The sequence below is a fragment of the Camelus dromedarius genome, chromosome 11, assembly GCF_036321535.1.
Source record: "Camelus dromedarius isolate mCamDro1 chromosome 11, mCamDro1.pat, whole genome shotgun sequence".
NCBI classification, from domain to species: domain Eukaryota; kingdom Metazoa; phylum Chordata; class Mammalia; order Artiodactyla; family Camelidae; genus Camelus; species Camelus dromedarius.
Genome location: NC_087446.1, coordinates 67,324,843 through 67,347,594, shown reverse-complemented (window position 1 = coordinate 67,347,594; position 22,752 = coordinate 67,324,843). Strand labels below are relative to the sequence as shown.

Genomic DNA, 22,752 nt, shown 5'->3' with positions numbered 1-22,752 from the left:
TAAATAAAAGCATTTTATTTTATACTATATGTTATGTATATACTCATCTCTGAAAACAGCTTTGCCAGAAGCCCAAATCTTCAACATTAATCTGCAAAGGCAAATCCGGTCCCCAAGGGAAAACAAGTTTTAAGATGATGCTATGGCCTCCAAAGTCCTCTCCAGGACCATCAACCAAACTGCCTGCAGGCCTGCAGCTGCAGGCGGCTACATGTCTGCTTTTAAAGCAACCCCTTCCTGCCCTCGGGCACTACAATGTCCCTCTACGCCCTCCCTTCTCAGGGTAAGAGCAGCTGCTGCAGAACCTTGCAGGGCAGCACTGACAGGACTGGACTAAAGGATCAGAGCTAAACTAAGCCTTCTGATGACACGAGCTGTGTCACTTTACAGATGAAGATATATATAGAGAGGGTTGGGGTGATATTGCTCAAAGTCACACAGCTAATAAGTGGCAAAGTCCATACATCTGCTCCTCCCTCTGGCGTGATGCCCCAGCTGGGACGCCCACAGGGTTCTCTCGTGCCTGCCTGACCAGTCCTTTACTGTCACTCATAACCCACAACACGGTCTGACCCTAGCCTGCTTTTTCAGCATCTTTTCCTTCCAATCTCGCAGGAACAAGGCTGCTTGGGCCACTTTATGACTTCTGGCTTCCCAAAACCTCCATGCTCAGGCTGGTCTTGCCTGTGCATCCTTCCCCCTGCTCAGAGGCACTTCTTCCCCTGCAGGAGGACTTTTCCACTCTCCACAGGGACACCCCCTCAGGGGAGCCCTCTTCTTGCCCTCAGAAAGGCAGGTGTCCCAGGCCACATCCCGAGCTGCCCCATTAGGTCTGCGGGTGCTCAGGTCTGCTAGTCAGACCAGCAGCCTCAGAGCCAGGAATTATGCCCGGGTCACCCTGCAAACCTACTGCCCGCCTCACAGCCCCCAGCCAGCAGGCCACCTGGAAGTCACAGCAAGTGCCCCACCCAATCCAGAAGTCTCTTCATTTGCCAGCACCGCTGATGACTTGTCTCCAACCTTTGGTCAGTTTTGCAAAAAAAAGCACCTTCCACAGTGAACAGGGGGTTTTCGCTTCTGCTCCCATCCTTACTGCAAATGTCAAGGGAAACCAAAAGGCCTTTTCTCAACACTTTTCTGATGACACCCTTCCACCCACTATACTCATATGCTCAAGAAAATTGGGTCCACGTGATTTTGTTTCCCTTACGCTAAGTGGCTCAAAACACTTTGTGATTTTTTTTTCCTTTTTTGAGGGTATTTGTACTCAGTTTCTCGGCTTTAATCGGTTTTCGTCTCTCTCTTCAGTATCCCAAGCAGTTACCACTTCTTAGCCCCTTCAGCAGCCTCCCTCCCAACATCTAGTCTAGGAAATCAGCTGTGATGAGGGGCCTGGAGGCAGTCACAGAAGAAGTAACTAAGGGACAGAGAGGCGACATAGTTTGCCCAAGGTGATCAGCCTCAACCCCCAACAGTGTGTTTCACGTCCCTCTGTTTAACTCTTATGCTAAACAAGCTAACTTTTTGTAGATTATGGTTATAAACAGATGAGGTATCAAAATACATACAAGGACACACATCAACTCTAAGATGTTCATTAACTTCACTATTTTGTTTCTATTTTTTTATTTCTATTAAAAAATAATTAAGAACCTCTGCAGTCAATATAGAAAAATGTTACTGGGTTTTAATCCAGAATATAGAGGTGTTGTGTGTCATTACTCATACTTATTTGTATGTTCACAAGACAAAATGATTTGAAGGTCTCTCTCCCCTCCTCCTACTCAGTACCTGCTCTCACCAGATCTCCCAGTCCACACATCTAACAGCCTTTCACTTCACCCACAGCTGAACTCATCAGTTTTCCCCCAGAGCTCCCTCTGCAGCTTTCCCTCCTCAGAGCACAGCAGGACCATCACTTACCTCATTAATCCACCCAGAAACCTGGGCCTTCCTCCATCCTACCTTCACAGACAGCATTCATCCTTTCATTTTTACCATCTAAACATGCCTTCAATCTGTTCGCTTTTACACACTGACCGTCCCACCGCTCAAGTGGAAGCCACCAACACTGCACACCTGGACTCACGAGTCTCCCAAGTGTCCCCACAGCCGCTCTCACGTACTTGAGACAAAAGGGATTGTGTCACTCCCGCGGTTTTAGGACTCTTTTCAAACCCACTCTTCTTAGAAGAAACTCCCAGTTCTTCACCTGATAAAGATCTTTGCCATCAAATTGTCAGCTCAGGGAGGGCAGGACAAGCCCTCTCCCCTCGGCCCCTCCCTCTGGCAGAGCATCAGGTTGGGAGGACCTGCTGAGCTACACCAGCCTGTATTCTAACCCTGGTCTTGAGTTCTTAGCAAACTGCTTCACTTATCCATACAAACCCAAGGTAGATTAGAAAGATTTTAGATGTTGAGCTAGACTATTGATTTGGGGATTTTGCACTAGCAACCTGCAAGTACATGTTCTAATGATTCTGTCTTCTTAAAACCACACCCAGATTTAAGGAGTATTTGTGGAATGTCTTCGGAGTAAAAGGGACTGTACTTTAACAGACTATATGTTTTATAACATGAACAACCCTGACAGGGTCACAAATGGAACCACCTCACAAGTGACAGAAGACAGGTGAGAGGCACAAAGCAACAGGTCACAGAGATGGTAAGAGCAAAGTTGTTTCTCCAACCCCCAAAAAATTTTTTGAAAGAACCGAAAACTCTGAATTTTGAAAGTAAAACACTATCATATAAAGAAATAAAATAAATAATCCTCTTCATCAGTGTTTCAAGATCTGACTGCAGAATTTTTAGCATGCCATACTGAATCCTAGCACAGAAAAATCAGATGGACTAGTGGTGAGTAAGTTCCAGGGAAACGGCAGCAATTCCTCCACTTGTAAGAGGACACACACTCAATTGTCGAAGGTGATTTTAAACCACATTCTGGAGAAATTCAGAAGATTCAGGCACCGATTCTAGATGGTGATGACACGGAAGGACGGGTTGGATGCATGCTTCTAACTGAGTCACCGGCATTCTTACACTGCAGGGGGAAACGGAGGCTCTCAGTTATGAGCAGAGATGTTCCTGTCATGTCTCCCAGGCCGTGCCTCGGGGACTCAGTGTCCTGCAGCAGCCTGGCCCCAGACGAGGACCCGCAGCGTGGCCCACTCAACCAGGAGGGGCACTGTGCTTGAGAAAGCCCATCCCCGATGGGAGAAAGAGGGGCTGATGGGGTTGTGTGTACCTATAAATGATCATAGTAATACACCTGCATACATTCATTTGATACAATTAATATTAGCAGGCTATTTAACAAAATTTCAATTGTCAGTGTTAATTTTACCATTCCTTTCCTCTTGTCCCCTGCACTCTGAGACAGGCTTAGGCTCTCTCACACCTGCAGCTCTGATGCAATAGTTGTGAAGTCATTTTACTTTGCTGCAAGTGTCCTCGCTCCCCGTGTCGCTGTGACTGTCGTCTCTTAACAGAGTCAGATGTCTTCCTGGATCTCTCCCTGAGTTCCTTGCTCCTGCTTCTCAGATCCTGAGATAAAGAACAGGTGAAGACACATGACTAGAAAAGGCACTGTGGACTTGACCAAGTCCTCAGTGACCCCCTAGGTGAGTGCTGCCCACACCTTACCTTCGATTCTCAACGTTCTGCCCAGGGTGACATCCAGGCAGGAAAGAGTCTTGGGCCCAATTAAAAGCTGTGAGGCTTGGGTGCAGGGAAAGGTGCAGGAGCTGGTTCTGGAGCCGGGCCCCTCCCCACCTCTGCTACTCTCTCTCCCAAGGCCCTGCCCCCAAGCCCCCAGGCTCCCTGATCTTCTGTCCTTCTCTTCTACACTACTCCAAGCCCTTTTCCCCTTCCTTTATTCCCTGATTATCCCCAGCTGGAGTGATTTTTTCATCACAGCATCTAAAAAAAATTTCCTACAGCTGAAAAAGAAGTCTCCAGAGGTCAATGCCCACATGGTGGTTCCTGAAGAGAGCCCCTGGTTAGGGGGACTCTCACCAACACTCACAGGGCATCAGACATGTTGCAGGGTCGACCACCCCCAACAAGAATTTGCTGTGACCCCTATGCCCGCACAGCATCCCTGTTCACAAAACTGTAGTTGGGCCACTTATCCGTTATTAAGAAGCAAAAGTAAAAAAATTGCTCATGTTTCTTACTAAAATTATCTATGAGGTGGAAAAAGAAATTGTAATAGAAAAGAACAAATTTGACTCCATGTTAGATGTGTTCGTTTGTCTTTAAACCTGTACCCTGTTTTCTAGGCTAAGACTTGTTATCTCTGCACCTTTTGTAAAAGAAAGTTGCCTTTAGCCTGAAATATCCAGGAGGGCCTATTCTGCGGGCTCTGATCTTTAAGGATGTTAGCTCTTCTACACTTATGTAGAGATGGCAAGTTGCAAAATAAAGAATAAACTTTGTTTTTTTGAGGTTTTACAGGGGTGCCATGATTTGACCCACATGGACAGCTGCAAGAACAAAGGATTCCAAGGAAATCAATTCGTACAGCAAGAAGTTTGCAACAACCAACCACACCCCCGCCCCTTTTTAGTAAAAAAGGAGACTGAATTCTGACTTGGGGAAGAGGGTTCTCCAGGATATCAGTATGCCATCTTCTGGGTCTGCCAGCTTTTCAAATAAAGTCACTATTCCTTGCTCTAACACCTCATCTCCCGATTTACTGGCCTGTCATTCAGGAAGCAGAACTAGTTTTGACGTGGTAACTAAATGACTTCATTGGAGGTAGTATGTCTCCACTGTTTCCTCATTTCCAATATGTCACAACCTATCAATTTTATATGCTGTTTAACAACACAACCAAAAAACCTTTGTTAGGGAATTGATTCTATGGAAAGAAAGTTATTTCTACTCTTTCAAACCTTTTTTTTTCTTTTCTATTTTATTTTGTTTTGCTTATTGAAAAGAAAATAAAAGTGAAATCATTTTATTTCACGTATTTTTGTTACAACTACATATTTTAAATTCTACAGAAAGATTTAAATTGCATTATAAATTTGTTCATATATTAATATAAAGATATATACACAATCAATGCGGATTAGGAAAGGAATGGATATTTACTAAAAATCCACTGCACATCCAGTCTTTTACAAGCATATCCTGGAATATAATAAGCTCTAGAATCCAGGGGTCCCCCACCCCCTTTCTCCCTGCCGAGTGCCTTAGTAATCAACAACCAAGGCACCATCATAGAGCCACGCGATATGAATTTTAGGTATAAATGAGGAAATTAACTCATTCAACTCTAAATCAAAAACCTTAAAATAAATACTTAACTTATTTACAAACAAAGAAAATTGAACACAATTAAGTACAGTTTCTTCCCCAAGGTCACTAAGCTAATAACTGGTAAAGGCAAGATTTGAGCTCATCTGCCTGATTCTAAACACTAAGGTGGAAAACACATTTGATTGTGGAGGGTCCAGCAGCAAAGCCTATCACCCTATCTTTATTCAGATCTAGCCTTAGACAGCCTGAGACAGCACCCCATTCCTATGGAACTCGAGGATAACACAAAGGATTTTATATCCAGTAGTTTCTTAGGTCTCATTTATATAAAGTGTCAGCAGGTCAGCAGAAAAAACTCTGGGAAATATGAGTGGGTCCAGAGCTTTTTGCTGATTAGTAACTTTATCAGAACAGCGTGACCTTCCGATGAGAGGCCACATGGACCTTAACTAAAGGCAGGTGAGCAATGAAAACTAGCAAGACCCTGGAACTCAAGCAAGAAGGATCACTGCCATCCCCCACCAAGTTGCCTCTTCACCCTCGTGGGCACGATGGCAGAAGATCCAGGTTCTTGTCCAAGTTACACTATCATGGATTCTCACCCATAAACAGATACGACTCTATGCTGTCTTAAGTCCTTCCCAACTCAAATATGATGACACCAATATCTGAGCAGAATGTCTATGTCTCCACTTCCTCTCTTCTGTTAGGAGAATAATTCTATGGCCACAAAGCAGAAATCCAACTAAAAACACCATGCATGAAGCCAGGTGAAAGTCTGCATAAGACACTTTGCTCTCACGGACAGTGAATGAAAACTCAGAATAAGTGGTTCTTCTTCCTCTGTAAGTGGGAGGTAGCCTGATTGTGTGTGTGTGTGTGTGCGCGCGCGTGTGTGCGTAAATCAAATACAATGAATTCTGGGATGTGTACAGATTTTTTTATGTTACTGTCATTTCATGAGGATGAGACAACCTTTAAAGTAATTTGAATCTAGTGTTCTGAGATATTCTCAGGTTCTTTTGGTGGAGGAGGGGAAAGGGGAAATGAAAGGAGGAAAGAAGTAAATGAAGCAAAGGAGTAAGAATACTGCTAGCGAAAGGCAAGACATTAATTTTGTTCCTACTTGCATCACACACAAATTAGGGACTGGCTTTCCCCAGGTGTGTTGTCGAACACTGAGTTGCAGAAGAGGCAACAGCCCATTTCTCACTGAACTTGTGACAGTACGTGGCATCTTATAGACACAAATCATTTACCCTGATCAAACACTCTAGCAGCAGGCCGTAATTCTCCTATTTTGAGACACAAGAAAACAGGAGTTCAAAGCGGATATATAACTTGACAAAAGTCAGAGGACCATTAAACAAGAGAGGATGAATTCAAACTCAGATCTGAATACAGAGTCTGCTCTTCTCACTCCCAGGACTGGAAAATCCTTAACACACAGGCTCCCCAGCTCCCCTGCAGTGTTCCTGGCGCCAAGCATTTCCCATGTTAATGGTCGCCAGTTCTCACAGTCACAGCGCTCTGTGCAGCCAATGGTCTCCATCGGACCTTGATCATCTACCTGTCACGCCCAACAGGCTTCTCCACAAAGGCAGGAATGCTGGCTTTCAAGTGCATAAAAAGCCATCCCTGGTCTAACCTGGGCTCTTCGGAGGCCTCTCCAGCCTAAAGGCAGCCATGAAAATGCTCACAGTTTGTACATGAGCCACACTACCTCTCTCCATCAGTCTCCCCAAATATACTACTTAGCTACGACCACTTTGATAATCTTGGAAACAAATTTTGAAAAACAGAAAAGAAAGGATTCTGGAACAAGTATTTAATACTTACAATTTTAAATGACAAGTTACAAAGTGAGTATTGACAATCCGAATCTGCCTTCCTAGGTGTCAGTTTGAAGAGTTAAAAAATATAATTGCAAAAAATTCTCACTTACAAAATTAAGTAAAACATAAACAATAATCTGGGCTAAACTCAAAAATAATGCCCATGTTGTACATGGAGAAAAATACAGGACTATACTGAGGGGTAAAGTAAGAGATGTGAATGTAGAGACATCAACATATTGCATGGAGGAAAGCAGCTTTGTAAAATGAATGCTCTGTTAAAGATAATTCAAAACTTACTAAAAAATCCTATGAAAACCCTTATCTGTTTTTATTCTTTAACTTGAACAAAGTATTTTAGAATTCTTCAGGAATAATAAAGTCATAATACTAGCCAAGAAAAATTGGGATGGAAGAAAAGAATCAAAAAAAAAATCACACTGTCAGATATTAAATAAATTTTTACAATATGTAAGTTATGGTGCTGGAGTAATAAAGTAAGATTGACAGAAATAAACCATGAGCTCAAAAAGAGACTTTAGTGTACATAAGTATTTTGTGCATGTGGGATTTCAAATCAAAGAGCAAAGTATGAATTCAATAATTGTCCTGGGAAAATCAGAGAATCACCTGGAAAGAACAAATTCTATTCCTGTCATAATGACCACAAGAAAAATTACAGATAGTGATGTAAATATTAAAAAGTACTAATAACAGCAAATACAACTCTTTGCTCATATTAATTCAACTTCTCCTCACTATAACAAGTACTATTATCATCTCCATCTTAGAGATTAAAAAACCTACAGAAGAGATTTGTACCATTATAAGAAAGTATTTCTAAAATAATACCAAAAATAAAACCCAAAAAGAAGACATTTACTATCTTAAGTATATTTTGGGCCACAACAAAAGTAAACCTACTGAATAAAATGAAAGGCAAGAAATGACAAGTAAAAACTGCGTGATACATATTGATGAAGTCAAGGGGTTAATGTTCATAACATACAAAGAGCTGTCACAAAGCAACAAGAAGCTCCCTCACTTAACTGTGTGCGAAGGACAAAAGGGATCATTCACGTTTTAAAAGTCAGATGGCTAATAAGTGAAAAATGCTGAATACCTCATTGGTCATCAAATGCAAACTAAAACAATGAAAAAGCACTTTTGCTCATCATATTGGCAAATATTTTTAAAAGTTGTTCTAGCTAGTGTTCATCTGTGAGAGAACAAACTGTGAGCAACGTTTTTGGAGGACGACATGTCAATGGATATGTAAACTCTGATAAACGTGTGTACACACAGATTCAACTCCCCTTCTAGGAATCGTTTCGTTTAGAAAAAAATCAGTTCAAAAAGATTTACTCATCAGAGCATTTACACAGCACTTTTTACAATGGTGGGAAGAAAAGCTGAAGTGAAATCATATCCAGCGATAGAGAATTGGTTACATAAGTTATTCTACATCTTTTCATTCCCCGCAGGAGAAGGAATTTCTAGAGTCACTTGAAAGGAGCCTGTGATGTATGTAATTGTCACATCCAGGGACTAAATTTCCAGAAACCTTAACTAAAGGAATACTCATACAAGATCACAGGAATGTTTGTACAAGAAGGACGCCAGTCAAACACCCTTTCTGACAGTGGAAAATGGAGAAAACTTAAGTATCCACCATCAAGACAATGATGCGGTAAATCAAGGCGAGCTGTGGGCACTAAAGGGCAGGTGTTTTGGCGTGGTCCAAGGCCTTGTCCACAGTACTCTCCCACCAAAGGTGTCCTTACACAAGAGACCAAATGTACTGCACATCAGGAGACCCCTCTACTCTATCTGAAAGGACCGGGTGAGTCTGGAGTGGGAGGACGTCTATGATATACACCTCAGTGAATAAACCGAGCTGCACAAAACATATAGTGTGGCCTTATTTTTCAATACAGCATATATACACACACATATACATAGATTTCTCATATACATGTATGTGTATATATATATGACAGGCATAAAGGTCATGAAATATATACACCACATTGTCAGCAGTTTTTACTCTCAGGAAAAAAAGGGGAAGGGATGTAGGGGCCTTTCGGTACCACCACAGTTCTCTTTTCAGTATTTCAGTTAAATATACTTGGAATTTAAAAGTTTATTTAAGTCCGAAGTAAAATGGACGATGCCTCCACAAGACAGAATGCTATACTGGTCATTAAAAATCATGCCAGGGGAGAGAGAATACTGTAGAAAAACGTGTAATAAGCCGAATGGAAAATGGATGTCTCCACACAGTAAACAGGCACAGAGTGCTCGCTGGTTTTTATGACAGATGTAATACACACTGATGAAAAGAACAGAAAATAGATGTAAAAGTGTTAATTATTATCTCTGAGTAGTGGGACCAGGATAGACACTTTTGTCCCTTTTTTCAGACTTATTATATTAAATACACATTATTTTTCATCTGAAAAAAGCATTTTTAGATGTCTAGTACCACACATTGAAAAAATTACACTAGTACTTACAGAAATAACTAGGAGACACGGCAGCAGCGTCACAAAGTGTAGAACGGGCGATCCTGAATAACACCGCGCAGTTACATAAGGACCCACAAAGTAAGAGCACCTGCTGTCTTAGGGCGTAGCCCCCTTCTATTTGTCAGTTGTGTCTTCAGGGCTAAGGCAGTTGTGAGCACGGCCAGTGTCAGTGCTGGTGTCTGGATGGATGCCACTGGAGGTGAGGGCACCTGCAAGCCGAGAGGAAGAACAGAAATCATCCTCTGCTTTTTCTGTCTTGTTTCTTTGTTACTTTTGAAGAGAGGTGTAAATAAGATAAACTAAATCTTCCCTATTAAAATTTCAGTAATGAAACCGTTTTTAAAGGGTTCACAACTTATATTCTGCCTATAACTGTCTTTTCAACAAAGCATCATATTTCTTAAATGTTAATTAACTCAGTTAATTAACTACCTGTTGAAACCTATTAAAGAACATGAAATGCACTATGTAAAATCACCACGCCTGCAGTGACTGGCACATCTGTCTTGATAGCAGTGCAGTCAGCCCCCACCATCCCGTGGCCCTGAGCTCCTTATGCTGCTAAGAGAGCACGCTGCCACCTCAGATGGAGAGAAACGGTGAAAGCGTTTTCTGAAATCTACAGCACTGACAAAACATAACTGACAAATCCCAGGCTCCTTTGAGGCTGTCATTTTCTGTTTCTGGCCTACACCCGTCAATGAGCAGAACCACCCCATTCCCGAGCCATGGGACTCACGTGGGAAGCAGTTTTGGAGAAATTTCCAGGTATAGAATGTAACCAACTATACATAGAACTCTGAAAAAAGAAAAGATGCAATACTCTGATTTTGGAAGAAACTCAAAATATTCTCCTAAGCCTTAGTAGCTGGAAAGGCTGGGCATCTCTTAAGCCACTTATTTATTTCACAGCCAGTGAGCATCTCCCACAAACCCTGTTTCCCTGTGTCTGCTGGGAGACTCAGGCACACTGTTGCTGTCGATCTTATAAGTCACAGGCCTGAGGCGTGTGTCTCACGCCTGCAACTCTCACACAGGCTCGCCTCCTAGCCTCACTGTCTGAACTTGGCCCCATTTTCTCACCTGTTTATTTGGTATCTGTTCTTCTGTAAGCTGCCTGAAATGCTTTTTGGAACAAGTCAGAAGAATGAGTGGGTAGAGAAATGGACAGATGGACAGGTGAGAGTTGGGGAGACAGAGTGACTCCAAGAAAAGGGGAACAAAGAAAATTTCCTATGCAGAACCCTCTTCTAGTCAGGGAAGAAAACCACCACGGAGAAGTGTGAAGAGGCAGGTGGCTTAGGACTGTTTCCTGGATTCCATGAAAAGTCACACCAAGAGATGAGAGGGTAGAACTATAAATAATAAAAGAAAAAAGCATGCATGCTTGAAAAATATATCTACAATATGTACTTTCTAAAGAATAGATTCAAATCAGCACGGCCCAATAACACAATCCTTGGGTATTTACAGAAGTGAGAATCCCATCTCCAAACCACAAGGCATCCCTTCGGAGCACTAAGAGTCTACACGGGATGGTCATAAAGCTGTCATCGCAAAAGCGATGCTATCCTGCCCTTACGAGGAATGAGCAGCTGTGCTCGGGCTGCCCACGCGCGCCATTTACACCCCACAGCACCTCTACGGGAGAGGGACGCCTAGCGAGCCCCATCTCTGCAGGACAGAAAACAAGTCCGGGAGAGGCTAAGCCGACCTACCAGTTCTCCATCTCACAGGACTGGTCACTCCAGAGCAGGACTCGAACTCGGACCCACGTTTGTAACCGCAGTACTACCGTGATTTGTGTGCTTTTTGTGTGTATAATACATTTGTTTCCGGCATGAAAGGATATTTAACAAATGTTCAGTTGTCTTGTCTATCTCATTAGCTCACAATCTTTATATTTTTGAATTGTACTCTTTTCCCCTGGAGAAAGGAACGGAAAGAGCGGGGGTCAGAATGAGATGGGGCTCCATTCTTTATCTGTTACCTCATCTCATCCAGTCCCCAACCAGGGAGAAGGAGCAAATGTTCTCTTCATCTTTAAAGAGAGAGCTCCACTGATGGTGACTTACTCAACTCCAAAACCATGTCTGGGGGAAGGGCACAGACAGCAACCAGAGAAGTATCACCCGTAGGAAGGAGAAAAGAGCTCAGGGTGTCAGCCTGATTTAATTTCAATGGATAATATAATACCACAGACTAAAAATACTAGCATGCAGTGAATTTGCTATTTCTTGACATCTAGCAAGTTTTCATAGCCCGCATGAAACATTATCGTGAACTAGTTAAAGGAAGAGTCCACACTCAGGGAAAATCAATGCCACAGGCAGGCTGAAACCGAGGCTGGAGGAAAGGAAGAGAAAAGGCATATTTAAGAAGAGGGGAAAGTCTGGGAAAAAGACATCATCACAAGGACTCTCCAGCATCATCCAGCTATCATATAATCATTCATTCAAGAGAGAGTTACTTAGGTCCTATTTTGTGCAAGATTTTACACAGGGCAAAGCAAAAGTGCAGCGTACATGGTGGCAGCAAGTGGCGGGGCTATAATACAATTCTGATCCTGGTACCTTGCACAATTGTACTCAGTATAAAGGCAAAAAAATAAGGTAAAATAATACTATGTAAACTCTACGCATTGTTGAAAAAAATTAAAGAAGACCTAAATACCTGGACAGACACACCACGCACATTCCTGGATCAGATGACAGCGCTCTTGGGATGGCAGTGCTCCCCAGAGCGATCTGTATACTCAACGTGGTCTCGATCACAATCCCAGCGGGCTCCTCTGCAGTAACTGACTAGCTGCTGCTACTATTCATATGGGAATTCGAGGGACTCAGTAACCAAAACGTACTTGAAAAAAAGAAAAAAATGAGAGGACTTGTAATTCTCAATTTCAAACCTTACAACTGTATCTCCAGGTGAGATTAGAGGCCATTTTTAAGTTATTACTGGGTTTATCCTTATTTTCAAAATTCTCTACAATGAATATACCTGTTAGAATAAGAAAAATAAAAAGAAAGGTATCTTGTAAAATATGCACAGTGATTCATTCATTGGGAAAAAAATTATTTTAACTATAAAGAGGTAAACAAATATCTAGTGAAAAAGGACTACTTAAAAACAAGTGTGCATTTACAATTTTCATAATTTGAAAACTGAAAAGCACAAAAACATCAAGTTACTAGGGAGACTAGTGAAACATATTAATAGTTATTTTCAAAAATTCTAATTGAACAATGAAAACTCAAGAAAGGGAAAATTGTGATTGACACCCAAGTGCAAACACATGGAGAGCAAATGCCTAGAAATCACAGTTCCTTTAAATCTGCTTCTAACTCAATAGGAGAGGAAATTCCTCACTTAGGGGACAGTGGAATCCCATACATAAGACAGGATACACAGTACAAACTGCAGTAGTATCGAGAGTGAATTTCTTAGAATTCTAATGTTACAACATTGCTGAAAAACTATAAAAACACTGACAGACAGATTAAAACACACAGTCATATATATTATATAGAAACATATGAAGTCTGCTCCCATGTTGCATAGAAATACAAACATATTTGTTCATTTATAGGCACTGATTACTTTATCACAGATAGAATATTTCAAATAAAACAAAAAATCAATAATACACTCCTCTTGTCAAATCTACTTGATAAGTTACTCTGCTATGCAACCATAATGTGTTTAAGATAGATCTAAAATTAGTGAAAAATCTTTGTATGGTTTCTTGAATTGTTCTCAAAATTCCAAGCTTAATATTAAAATAGATCTGAGCAGTATTTCTATATTATCTTTTCCCTTGTGAAATGAACAACACAGTCTGTTGTCAAAATTCTGTCCTTACAATGATTCACGAGCACCGTTTCCTAACAAAACTGCTGAACAGCAAGGCACTATCCAGACACTGTGACCAAATAAATGAAACACAAGGAAGACAGTGACCCTATCCTGGAGGGCTTATAATCTGTGTCAACAGCGGGTTTTTATTTGATTGGTTTGATTGGGTAGCAAAATAAAATCAATCAAGTACTTTCTGCTTTTAGCATTCTGTAAGTCATGACTGTTTTTAGTGTCATGAGAAGGAAAGACTTAAGCATGACTTGATTAGGTCAACTAGCAACAATCATCACTGGAGAGTGAGTAATAAAGAAGTTAACTGATAGAAATACTTCTGACTACATGAAACCTAAAATAAATCTACACTGATATCCGAAAGGAAAATGAGGAGATGAGGTCCCCAATGAGAAAACAAACTAACAAGGAATCAAAAAAGGAAAGACGTTTTCATTAACGATTCCAGGCAGTAGTGGAGCATAGTGGTGAGGATCACAGATGTTTGGGACGAACATGAGTGCCTGAACTCCCACAGCACTGGGTAGCTGTGAAACTGATATTTCAGAGAAATTTTCTGCATCTCAGTCTTCTATCCATACACTGGGGACAACAACCGCACCCATCTCCTAGAACGGTCCTACGAATTAAGTTATTTTATATATAAAATTTTAAATAAAATACCTCAGATTTTAAATAATACCCCAAAAGCACAAGGAACAAAGAAAACAGAGATAAATTGGAGTTCATCAAAATTTAAAACTTTGCTTCAAAGGGCACCATCCAGAAAGTGAAAAAACAACACACAGGAGAAATTTTTTTCAAATCATTTATCTGATAAGGAATTTGTATCTATAAAAAAAAAAGTACCTCCTACAACTCAACAATAAAAAGGCAACTCAATTAAAAGGTGAATAAAGGATCTGAAATGGTATTTTTCAAGGAAAATATACAAATGGCCAATAAGCACAAAGAAACGATGTTCAATATCTTTAGCTGTAAGGGAAATCAAGTCAAAATCACTAGGAGAAACCGCTTCACACTCACAATAGCTTATAATAAAAAAAAAAAGTGTAACAAGCACTAATAATGACACAGAGGAAGCGGAGCGCACAGCCCTTTCTGGTGAGGACGTAACACAGCGTGGCCACTTTGGAAAACAGCCTGGCAGGTCCTCAGAGAGTTGAACATTTGGTTTCTGAATGACCCAGCAACTCTGCTGTCTGGGCACAGACGTAAGAGAACTGAAAACAAATATCCACATAAAAACTCCTACAGGAATATTCATGGCGACATTACTCATCACAGCCAAAAAGCAGAAACAACCCAATTGCCTATCACCTGATGAATGGGTAAACAGTGGGGCCCAGCCATACAGTGGAATATTATTCAGCAATAGCAAAGCATAGAGTACTGACCCAGGCCACAACGTGGACAAACTTTGATAACGTTACTCAGTGTGAAATAAGTCAGTCACAATAGACGGTTAAACTTACATGAAGTGACTCGATTTAAATGAAATGTCCAGCACAGGCAAATCCACAGAGAGAGAAGAGTGGCTCCTTGGGGCTGGGGGAGGATGGGGAAGATGGGAATGACTGCTTATGCATACGGGGCTTCCTGTTGGGGGAATGAAAATATTCTAAGATTAAATGGGATGCACAATTCTGGGCATAGAGTAAAAACGACTGTATATTTAAATGGTTGAATTGTATTAAAACTGGTAAGAAAAAAAGCACCTCGGGCCAGTACCTTCCCTAGTAAATGCAAATTGCTAACTTTTATTAGAGGAAGAAGAAACTGCCCTCAGCATGAAAGTAGGAGATAAGCAAATGTGAGTTAACCGAAATTGGACAAGAGCATTTCACTTGAAACAGTTGCTGAGTGTACACGAAATATTCAGAAATAAGAAAATCTGTTTCACATCAGGAAGAAGCATTCTGCTTCAAATGCAGATCAAGGATTCGGCAAGCCCAGCTGCTACAAATGACCAGAGAAGAAACCTGGTTCTTAAAACAAGCACCAGAGCCAACAAGGAAATGGTGGTGAGGAAAGCAGGCGGCCGAATATCTGGAACAGTTTGCTACAAATAATTTCTCCACTGAAAATTTAAAAATAAAATGAAAGTGATAAAATGCTCTGTTGACCTCACGTGAATGGGCTTCCTTCGGTGCTCGACTGTTCTGTAACCCCGATTGAGAGACTCAGGAGAATCAGCATGTCTCCTGGGAGTCCCCAAAGGACTGCCCACCAGCACGCTGACCACCATCACATCTACCAGGGTTGAATTGCAGAGAAGAGACCAACTTCTGAAAGGCACAGGAAATGTTGACAAGGGAAGAAAAAGCTGCAGTCAGTCCTGGGACAGAGGCCCTCTGAGCAGAGGCCAGAAGGCTGCAGGTGAACTGCAGTGGCCGTGGGACAGGAAGGGACCATGGGGGAGCATATCTCAATTCTCTCCTCTCTCTCCATCGGGTAGGAGAGATAAACCTGCATCCTTCTCACCTGGAACTGTGGGTTGGCTGGCAGAATTCTTACCGACATGGAATGATTATTCAAGTCTCTGTGGAAAAAGTCAATAAATCGAGAGGGAGTAGGGAGCCAACTCCACGAGCCTCTCAATTGCACCCTTATTTATTGTGTATAATCAAAGGAAAAATTCATTAACAGTTGTGTGATAGTAATAGGAACTTCGGGAAAGACAGTATGAAGCAGAGATTGTAGAATACACAATGAGTACAAAGGATTAGTGTATCTTTAGGGAAGTCATGGGGTGAGGGGAGCAAGATACATTTTTAGACATGTGAATTACAGAGCAGACCACCAGACCAGCCAGGTCCTTGTTCTGTGGATCATAGACTATCTAACAGCACACAAGCTCAGCGTTTATAGCTGAGGGCCTCGGTCCTTGCTTTGCAACCAGCAGAGTGCTATCTAAAAGCTCAACTATGCAAGCAAAGCATTGTCTCTGCTTTTTAAGGCAAGGAGACTGGAGTGAGGATGTACAGGCACTTGCTTGCCAAGCAGTTTTTAAGCATATATTTTTCTTCTTAAAGTTCACAGGAGGCTGGAGTGTGTTACAATTTGTTAAACCAATCATGGGGTCCCACATGGAACCATTATGGAGGACACCCTAGGATGACAAATCCTGCCTCTGGGTCTTTTCCTGCCATCTTCAGCCACTCTAGCAGGGTCTAGGCACATCCGTGAATAACGATCCTACAGAACTACCCACACTCTTAACTCCTGGTGCTTGAAACTTAATTTTAGCTCTACACAACTTACCGTAGAAAAGTTTCAGAAATAAAAGATATAATATTCCTTTTATATCTCATCATATTACTGATTTTTCTGATTGCTCTAAGTTGCTTCTACTTGGTAAAGCACATAATTCTGCAGGTGAATTCAGTAATTTCCATTGGGCATATCTAGCCATTTTGGGCTCTCTAACTTCTATTGGTCAAATACCGATACACTTAATTGATTTCTTTGTTTATCAATTTCAGCCGGGAGGAGAGGGAGTGTCACTCTTTTCCTCAGCCCACCCTCAACCCTTTTCTCATCAACTCAGGCCTCCTGAAAACAAAACAAAGGATTTGTTTCCCTTCTACTCTTTCCACAAAAGCAACAGGAAACATCAGCCTGGAGAAAGAATTCAACACAAATGTTAAAACAAAAATCTATAAACCTGGAGCAACTCCATCTCCGAATCATGATACACAATGACATGAGAGTAAGTGTGTCAGGCACAAAGCATGCGTGAGCCTGACCACCTGATTTCTATTCTTCAAAGGAAGGAAGGTTTTCATATTTTTTATTATCATACTTTGTCATTGTTTCTGATTATGCCAAAAAATAGTTTATGAAAGAATTATGCACTGCAATAACAGATTACTATTGTATCAATTATAGAAGGCATTCAGAGGGGATAGGAAAAGCCACCTCTGTAAAAAATGCAAAATTTCTTCCCCTGTTAAGAACACGTATACCAAATGCAACAGAGAATTCAAATTCTTGTGGAGAGGAGCAAAAGCCACAGAACCAAAGCAAAGTCAATAGAATGAGTTAATTCAGAATTCACTGGACAAACATGCTCAATGCATTCAAATAATTTTAAAGGCACACTGCAAACCATTCACTTAATGATCTGCAGGCTAGAGGAAGCATTTCCCGCTTTAACAGACAACAGAAATCAATAGGGTGCCCCAACAAACAAGGACCAAAGAACAATCAGGTTTTTAACAGCTCTGATAAATCAGCATGTTCTAAAGATCAAAATCCAGAAATTTTAAACATTCATTCACACCACAATGAAACAAGCAAAAAAAAAAAAAAAAAAACAAAGAAACTAAGCACATAGATCATGTACATAGATCAATGAGGACTTCATGTACCGCTGGAAGAACAGGCTATAGCCTTTTACTTGAAAAATAAAACTACTTTTAATGATAACTGCTAAAACACATTTCATCATTCATGTTGCCTTGAAAAATCTGAGGCACTTGTATCTGATCAGAAAAGCAATTCTGGGTAATAGTAGGTTACAATTCAGTGCCAGTTTGCTTTAGAAGAAAAGAGAAAAAAAAGCAACTGTTTCTCATATCCTGCACAAAGTGTGAAGTGTCTCCCTGCCTCTTTCTCCTCCCGTTTTCTGAGCTCATGCTCCCCAACCCTTCTGAAACAAGTATGAGAAACTCTTATTCCCACCAATATGCCAAATGACAAAAGAATATCAATTTATTTGTGTAAATATATGCCTATACCTTGAACTGTAGGAGAAAGGTATCAGAAGTCCATATGAAACTTATTTCTAGATTCCTGAAGTCACACACACAAACGTTCACACAGACACAGACACATACCCCCTGGATTACTGGGCACTTCACAAGTTTAGGAATTCCAACTTCTAGAAGATAACTTTGTAGTTAGTTTAAAATACAAATCTGTCAGTTTTTGAAAGCCTTGATCATCTGCTAAACCAGCCAAATATCAAAGAGATCCAATTAGCTTTCTCTGTAGAATGTAATTTCACTTGATGGCAAAACAGACCCTAAGAAGTACTGGATCAAAGATTCGTGTTTATCACTACCTATGATCGTTTTTAAGCACATTAACAGATTCAGAAATGTATGTCTCAACAACATTTATTCTTATTGAAAAAGCATACGTGTTCAACTCTCTATACAGTGACTAGGTCCCATGATGGTGTTTAAGAGCTATTTTGTGTATTGAAATATTTATTTTCAAGTGCAGACAAGGAGGGTGTGTATTACTCAGTTGTAGAGCACCTGCTTAGCATGAACAATGTCCTGGATTCAGTCCCCAGTACCTCCAAAAAAAAAAAAATAAAAATAAGTGCATATTTAAAAATAAGAATAAAGTTATATAAAAAAAAAGCAGACTAAAAAGCACTGCAATCTATGTGCTACAATTATAGTAAAAAAAAAAAGTGTTTCTTTCAAATATTGACTATATGCCAATCACAGAGAAAATCACAAATCACACCTGATAACCATCACGTGTGATTCTCAGCAACACTACTAAGTAGACATGGATGAGAATCCCGGCACTGCGGATGAGGAGACGGAGCTCGGAGGAGCTGCGGACCCTGACCTTCCTGCTCCCCGTGACACCGCGTCTACCCAGGGCAAGCTCTGACAGACCTGCTCTGAGGGGACACCCAGCTGCATGGAACCTTGGGGCATTGGGGAGTCGCAGAAAACACTAAAAATTGTTCAGTGAAAAACCAGCTCAAATATATTACACTTTGCCACATCCTTTAAAAAGGGAAAATGACTGAGACCTTTTTGATGCCTCCGTGTCCTTTCTGCCATCATCAATTATTTGCCCTCTCAGGGTGACCAGTGATGAACTGGACCCCATATGAAATGCACTCATATGGAAGAGCTTTTAAAGTTATTTTAAGAAGTTTGTAAGACCCTGTCTATGCCTCACACAGGTGGTCATCCATCACTTCTCACCGGTGTGGACGTACCACCTGAAATCACTCCTTTCTGCTTTTTAAAATCCCTTCATCTAATCCAGGCTTTTCAACAGCAAAGAAGCACCTCAACCACAGACACTGGACAGCTTTTCACCAAACGGACTCGAACAGCCCATTGGACTACCTGGAAACCCTTTTCTTCTATTAAAACCACTTCCAGGTACTTCATCATTTTCTGATTGGTGGACTTGGCCTCTGACTGGCCTACTCAGAGAGCTCCCAGCCTCACATGCGGGGGTGGGAGAGGACCCTGCTGTTGGGGGAAATCAGTGAGGAAGGCGGACATACTCCCGCCAGGTCTGCAAGGGTAGAAGTGCCACAACGTGCTCAGAAATTATACCGTCATCACCCCTGAGCTCCCATGGACTTGTTTCACATTAACCAAACTCATGACACACTGATGAAAGAAAACCAGAAACTTAACTTATTAATGTAACAGAAGACGTGAAACTATGAACCAGACTGAAATATCAGAGTTCAACCATGAGTACATTTTCTCAATGGCCTAATCACGGGGAGGCAGTCACATGGCAAGCATGGACAGAAACAGAGCAGGAAGGGTTTCTAGATTAACTCAATGGACTAAATTTCTGTTATAAGAACTGATCTACTGCCTGGAAAACAAATAAAGCCAATCACGATGCACTCTCTGTGGACAGAGGCCAAGACATGACTATGAGCATCTGTGTAACTCTCCTTTCCCTGTCCTTTCTGGGCTAACATATGCACAGAGGTACAAAGATTCAGGGATGCAGATAACTCTAAACACCCAAAGCCCATCTCTGGGAGCCTCAAACCAGTAAGCCAGGGTTTAAATACCAGCTCTGCCACTTACTATTTCTGTGATTTTGGCCAACTTACCCTCTGTGTGCCTCAATTTCCACACTGTAAAACTGGGATAACAATCAAACCTTCCTTACTCGCTTGTTGAGAAGATTGAAGGATTCATTTCTGTAAAACTCTCAGAAAAGAATGTAGCACATTTTGGGTGTTCAACAAATGTCAACTTAATATCAAAGTGATTTACAAGTCTCCCTTCTAATCATCTTATGTGTTTCCTGGCTAGTCTAAGTCCCAAAGAAAATCCTTATTTCTCCTTTTATAAACTCTTGGGGAGGACCCTTCTCTTCCATCCCACCACCTGTTTAAACCGAGGGAGGGAATGCCTCCTAACCACTCCTCTGGGCCATGGAGAGTGCTTCTCCATTCACACCCCTGGCCCCTGGCCAACAGATAGCCCTCGTCACACTAACAGAGTGAGGTGTGAGTCCGGGAAGACAAGCAGGGCATTTGAAACCCTTCCTTTCCCTCCAGTGTTGATCACCATTGGGAAGCACTTGGGATGCTCGGCTCCATGGCAGGACAGCCTTGTGCATGAATGGGCAGGTCCTCTCAAGGGAAGGTTCGCTGTGTCACAGAGCTACATGGGACAGGGTGAGTCTCTAATTCTGGGACACAGTATCATGACACGCATTTTCCCACAGCCCTGAAGTTCATGGAGAACGTGGCTTCATCAGTAACAAATAAGACATTTATCGCCTGCCTACTCTTATGTGTCATCTCTCAGTTGGCTGCTGGAGACAACATGTGTATAAGTATTGGATCCCTTTAAGCCCCAAAATATATGAAGTAACAAAGAATTCTGTGGCTTAACGTTGGTTCAGGGCGACTGTGTAACAGTTCTGACTCTGCTGATGCTTAATTATGGGTATAGGAACTAAGGAACCTCCTCAAATATCTCTCAGCATAAAACCAGCTTTTCTTATATTCCTGTTTCTTAGTAATTGCCAAAGACTCTCAAATGATGGCTTCACACAAAAAAGCAGCTAAAGTTTATGAGCCCTCTTGACATACCCACTGTGGTAAACACTTTACATAATTTCTAATTCTCACAATTCTGCAAAGCAGATACGAGCGTCCCCATCTCACAGACGAGGGAAAAACTCAGAGCAAACTGACTTAGGCTCACGTGGCTCAGTGGCAGCACGTGCACGCAAACCCAAGACAAAAAACTACACCCCTTCTTATATGTACAAAATCACCTCCCAACAAATGATACACAGCTGCTGGGTCAATACTCAGGGAACTCAGTACACTTTTCAGCTTTAAGGTGCTCCAGAGGCCGCTCTTAGCTGCTTTATAAAATTCCGGCTCACTGGTTGCTAACACTGGAAGAAAAGACCCATTTTGCCATTGTTTGCACAGCAAGTCTGAAATGTTCACAGCGAGATGACAGAATAAGTCTAAGACATAAGCAGAATAATTTTTCCAGGTAGACAGACATAATGGACATTGTGCTATTCTGAAGCACTAAGCAACGGAATCAAAACAAAATAACATTTGTTAAGCCTTCTTTTGCAAAAGGAATATTAAGACTGTTAGAAGGTGCAACAGCGCCACCTATGGCTAAAATGACCTTCCAGGTTGCCGGGAAAGATGCAACACAAAAATTGCCTGTAGGATCAGAAAAGAGAATCAGATAACTAAAAGCTTATGTAGCACATACTGCACTTTGCTTCAGGGGAAGGGAAGGGTATTTAGTATTTAATCTGATATTGCTAATACTCCTGAATATAAACAAAAGACATAGGTTCATGGAAACTCATCTTAGAAGAGGAAAGAATCCAGTCCAGCCACTTCATTTTACAGGAGGGGAAACTGAGACATGGGTTCTGTCCTGCAATCGGCAGCAAAGCTCTCCCAGGCCTCATGTCTTGCACTGTAGCATAAACCAACAGATCTGTACTAGGCCTATATTCATAAAAGTCACGTTTGTATTTTTCCAACATTAGGTTATCTAAGTATCTTGCAAAATAATTCTCAAAGAGCCAGGATATCATACAAGATTGATGAAATACAAAAACATTTATTTACATAATAAAACAGCATGAGCTTTATTCTATTAAAAAAGTGACTTGTTAAATCAATGTTTTGATATTTTAAACCTGTTAAGAGTGCAGGAAAAAAAATCAAAATTTTGCTTAATCACAAAAGAGAGAAGCTTATTCCCTGAAAATGATCAATGTGGATTTTACTAAACTTAATGAATCTGGTCAGAATCCCACGAATTTAAATGTCTGTGTGGATGGTTACACGGCAACATGAATTCTGAGTTGTAACAATACATATTCTCTGTAAATAATATTCAAGGTCGTCTGATTAAGGCAATTTAACTAGTCCCTGTCTCACTAGTATGATACAGATTTCATTAAAACTTCATACTACACTAAAAAAAAAAATGAATCCTTGTTACTTTAAACCATAT

General features: G+C 41.2%; 1 long non-coding RNA gene across 3 annotated transcripts in view; it reads right to left on the bottom strand.

Annotated features, from left to right (window-relative positions):
• Positions 1–2,442: 2,442 nt before the first annotated feature.
• Positions 2,443–22,752, bottom strand: part of LOC135322427 (uncharacterized) — a 36,773-nt gene continuing 16,463 nt past the window's right edge. For 2 of the 3 annotated variants that reach the window (XR_010383004.1, XR_010383002.1), the window contains 5 exons: positions 12,308–12,493; positions 11,353–11,560; positions 9,623–10,433; positions 3,350–3,549; positions 2,443–3,046 (listed from right to left, as the gene is read on the bottom strand). This is a non-coding gene — a long non-coding RNA (uncharacterized LOC135322427). The remainder of the gene's footprint in view (positions 3,047–3,349; positions 3,550–9,622; positions 10,434–11,352; positions 11,561–12,307; positions 12,494–22,752) is intronic. The other variant, XR_010383003.1, reaches the window with a different exon arrangement.